Raw genomic sequence first — 5,290 nt, 5'->3', positions numbered from 1 at the left:
TTGGAGGGAACTCCGGCGTGGCGTAGTTTGCAGAGATAGACAGTAATGGCCACAGGCCTGAGAGCACTGGGAGTTGTATCTGGTGACCAGTGGACTTGTGGATGCTGGGACGGAAGCATAGGACAGCATGAAGAGACTTGCTGTATTCAGCATTCACACAGAAGGTTAATCAACACAAGTGCAGCTCGTTAGCAGGTCTCACTTTCCAGATAGAGAACTCAGCACTCAGGGAACTCATGGTACTGATGAGCTGTATCTCAGCCAGCAGAAAACACACAGGACAGATGGCAGAGGTAAGTCACCAAATGACATGATTTCAGTCAAAATTGTGACATAATCTGCATCACTGCCAGCGGGTCGCTTAAGAAAATAGAGTTTTTTCCTTGCAGCCGCAGTTGGCGGAGAAACTGAAGGAGATGTTGCCATGTCATGTTCCGCTTGAGCTGAAAATGTTCTCACCAGCAGGTTTTTGCACCTCTGCAGACTTGTGTCCGTCGGACAGAAATATACAACGTAGCACTTAAACCTAGGATCAACTATGGTCGCCAAAATATAGTGATCTGATTTAAAGAGATTGATGACCCTTAAATCCTGACGAAGCCAACGAAGGTCTTCATCCACAAGTCTAACATGCTTAGCATACTCGCTTCCTTTCAGCTCCTCCTTCACCTTGTCCAGCTTCTTTTCTAAGAGTCTAATAAGAGGAATGGCCAGACTCCAGCTGGCAGTGTCTGAACTAACTTCACGTGTGGTAACTTCGAAGGGTTGGAGAACCTTGCACCACACGGAAATTATTCTCCACTGTGCTTGACTAAGGAGCATTCCCGCTCCTTTCCCTATATTATAGGCCGATGTGTAGCTTTGGATGACCTTTTGCTGCTCCTCCATCTGCTGAAGCATATAGAGGGTTGAATTCCACCTCGTTACCACCTCTTGCTTCAGATGATGGCAGGGCAAATTCAACATTTCTTGCAAGTGCTGCAATCTTCTACATGCACTTGCAGAATGGCAAAAACGTCCCGAAATTTTCTAGGCCACGGACAGCATCTACTGCACATCCCTGTCATTTTTAAAAACAAATTGCAACACCAAGTTAATTGTGTGAGCAAAACATGGGATTTGATGGAATTTGCCCAGATTTAATGCTCTCACAATATTGGTGGCGTTGTCAGTACTCACAAATCCTGAGAGTCTAAGTTGCGTAAGCCATTGTGCGATGATTTCCCTGAGTTTTTCTAAGAGGTTGTCAGCTGTGTTCCTCTTACGGAAACCGGTGATACGCAGCCTCTGAATGAGTTGGCATTTGTGAGATGCTGCTGATGAAGTCAATGCATCTACCAAGTGGGCTGTAACAGTCATGTAGTCTTTAGTTTGCGCTGTTCCACTTGTCCACATATCCGTGGTTAAATGGACAGTGGGTACAACGGCATTTCTGAGGACACTAACAAGGCTTTTTTTAATGTCCTTGTACAGGCTGGGAATTGGTTGTCTAGAGAAGTGGACTGTTACTGATAGGACACACCAGCCTCTGGATGTATACGGATTATGGACAGAGCACCCCTTGTCATATACACCCCCAGATGACAGACAGAGCACCCCTGGACTGATACACTAGCCCTACAGCAGCCACCACCCCTAGCCCCAATCACCAGCACTGGGATGGACACATCCGTTCAGTGCCTTCTCCACAGCCGGAGTGAAAATGGCGGCGATCACCGGGATCTCGGGGGTTCTCAGAGAACAAGACCTGCTCATATCTAATATATAAATGACTCTGCTCACCAGGTACGCTGCATTGTGTAACATTCACAGCACCCTAATGTATACACAGGGCCGGATTAACAATGGGGCGGATGGAGCTGCAGCTCCAGGCCACCCCATCAAAATAGGCCCACAGCATCCCCTGCTGCTGGAAACAGGAAAAAATGTTTTTCCTGTTCCAGCATGTCAGTAGCAACAGAGAAGCCTCCCTGCGCTGAAACATTTCTCTTCTCCTCCCCTTGCTTGCCGGGATGCAGGGTGATTTAGCAACTTGTCTGGTCCCGTGGATCCTGTGCAGGGCGGCTAATGATCCTTGCTCAATGTTAATCGTAAATGAGTTTTCCCTCAAAGGGGGCGTGGCCACGGGTCCGTGATTAGGCCACGCCCCCGGTCTTTCTAGTGCCCATTCTTATGCTGTGTCCGGATTCCGGAAGGCTCAGTCACAGTGTTTGGGGGAAATGGGGGAGAATGGGAGCTCTGTGGGAACAGGGATTTTGTGTTGGAAAGGACAGGCTGGGAGTATGTGTAGGGACTGGGGTGAACAGGGTGAGAGTGTGTTTATGGTGACTGGAGGGGACAGGCTGTGTGTGGGTTGGGGGTGGGGGGGAGGGTGCTGGGTGGAACAGGCTTTGTGTGTATGTACAATATGTATGTATGTACTGTATGTGTGTGGCGTGTGTGTAGGGAGACGAGGGGGCAGACTTTGTGTGTCTGGTGACATGGGTATGACTATGTTTCTGGGATTAGTTGTGCGCACAGACTGGGTTGCTCACATTGGAGGCTATGCTCAGGCGCATGTCTGTGGACACTCGGTCCTTGAGGTCCTTGTGCATTTGGCTGCACTATGTACACTGGGAGGGGCTTTGTTGTCGACGGAGTGTTGGCTGTGGTGGGGGGGGATACGTGGAGGGTCGCTGGTCATCCAGCTCAGGGGATCCCGCCAGTGGCGGTTTTAGGTGCGGGTTAGCAGGGCGTTCGCCCAGGGCGCTTTGGCCTGAGGCTGCAGCTACCCCACCAGCGCCATCAGCACTCGTCTGCTACCTGCACCGCAATACCCCCACCACTCCCTGCTGCCGGCCAGCTGGCCCGTCCTGGTCACTTCACACTGTCCGCACCTCATCGCTGCCTCCTGCCAACTACCCCCCTCTCCTGGACGCTTCCTGCCGGCCACCTCCTGCCACTACTTACTCCCCTTCAGCTTCACGCTGGGCGGATGTATGAGGAGAGCATAGAGCCACGGGACCACAGGCGCCAAATGGTGAGTGACGGCTAGCTGATGCAATTTGTATAATGGGCTACCTGGCGCAATGTGTATAAGGGGCTACCTGGCGCAATGTGTATAAGGGGATACCTGTGCAATGTGTATAAAGGGCTACCTGGCACAGTGTATAAAGGGCTACCTGGCACAGTGTATAAAAGGGGCTACCTGGCGCAGTTTGTATAACAGACTCTACCTGGTGCAGTGTGTAAAAGAGGCTACCTGGCGCAGTTTGTATAACAGACTCTACCTGGTGCAGTGTGTAAAAGAGGCTACCTGGCGCAGTTTGTATAATGGGCTCTACCTGGCACAGATTGTATAATGGCTCTACCTTACACAGTGTGTATATCTGGCTCTACCTGGCGCAACATGTATAAAAGGGGCTCTACCTGGCATAACGTGAATAAAAGGGGCTTCGTGAAGATGGCCCGGGAAGATCGTGACAGCTATCTGGCTGCTGCTTATTGCTAAGGGAAGCCGGGATAAATAGCTGCTGCACAGACAGAGGCACGCACCTCCAACCAACCGTAAGTTATACCACCTGTCAACCGGCATATAACATCAGCAAGCCACCACAACACCGCAAGCCCACACTCAGATGTTTAGCTATTATCTCAAGGACAGTGCAGTGTTCCCCTAGTGAACTTCTACTTAGCGCTGGTTCTCCCCATGCCCATATCTGTCTTCATACACTTCCCTCACACATCCACCCTGGATACTGGCAAATATTTCATGTTGTATGTGTGGTACACACATTATATTCTACACACTTCTATTAGACACTGGGCAGCAACTATATCACCATCCTTAATATGTTTTTAGATTGTTTTGATACTCACTTCTGTGCCAATACATTGATTGAACTGTATTGATTTGTTACTAATAAAATATACCAGCGTATATAAAGATATATATATATATATATATATATATAAAAAGAGAGAGCTATAGATATATATAGCTATATATGGGATGTAGTTATGTGACCACAAGTCACAATACCTCCCCCTGCATCCCGAAGCCTGACAATCCCGACAGTTGGCATGTCGACTCAAAGGGACTATTCCCACTCGTGGGTATCCATGACACCCATAGAGTGGAAATAGAACCTGTGGTGAGCATAGCCAGGATCCCGGCCGCCAGTAACACATACCCAACCCTATTATGTAGAGATAGATAGATAGATAGATAGATAGATAAATATAGAAAAAAGAATGGAAATGTAATACCACCAGAAACAGTATAACCTACATCACATGCTGTAGTAACGGTTGTCAATGCTTCGGTCCCCTTCCGGTCCAATTTCAAGACCACCAACAATTACAGCAGCCGCTCTCAAGCCAAAAATAACCTGTAGTTAGTTACTTGCTGGCTTGAGACTGGCTGCTGTAATTATTGGCAGACTCAAGGGACAATGGGGATCATTCCGAGTTGATCGCTCGCTGCAGATTTTTGCAGCGCAGCGATCAGGTAAAAAAATGGCAAAACTGCGCATGCGCGAAGTACGAGTACAAGGAGCATCGTTGCTGTGCAATGGATCTAGTGAAGAATTCATTTGCACAGCCAATCGCAAGGAGATTGACAGGAAGAGGGCGTTTATGGGTGGCAACTGACCGTTTTCTGGGAGTGGTAGGGAAAACACAGGCGTGTCCGTGTTTTGCAGGGCGGGTTATCTGATGTCAATTCCGGCACCAAAAAGACTGAAGTGATCGCAAGCGCTGAGCAAGTCCAGAGCTACTCAGAAACTGCTCAAAATGTTTTTGCAGAGCTCGGCTGTAAAGGCGTTCTCACACTTGCAAAGCAAAAATACACTCCCCTGTGGGCGGCAACTATGCGTTTGCACGGCTGCTAAAAGTAACTAGCGAGTAACAATGTGTGGCGGACCCTGCGTGACACAACCCCTAGTCACAATCCTGCTGTTGCTGGTCACTCCCACTGTGACGGTACACAATAGGCCCTTCATAAATTTCAGCTCCAGGCCCATTTGGTCCTTAATCTGGCACTGTTATACACATCTACCACATTCTATCTGTTATACTACAGACACCGACCAAGTTCCTATTGCTAGTTATTATTATTCAGTTTTTGTTTAATATAAGATATTTCTATAGCAATTATAGGGACAAAATGCTCCAAACTTTTTTATTATTATTATTATTTACCGTACAATTAAACTAACTCAATTTGGACATTCTCAGAGCTTCACTTTGTAATCGTACATTTTCTACAATGAAAGTGAAAGAATTCTGAAGCAGTTACTGCGTAGGTTGA

Source organism: Pseudophryne corroboree, chromosome 7 (assembly GCF_028390025.1).
Source record: "Pseudophryne corroboree isolate aPseCor3 chromosome 7, aPseCor3.hap2, whole genome shotgun sequence".
Taxonomy (NCBI): domain Eukaryota; kingdom Metazoa; phylum Chordata; class Amphibia; order Anura; family Myobatrachidae; genus Pseudophryne; species Pseudophryne corroboree.
This window is presented reverse-complemented; position numbering follows the sequence as displayed.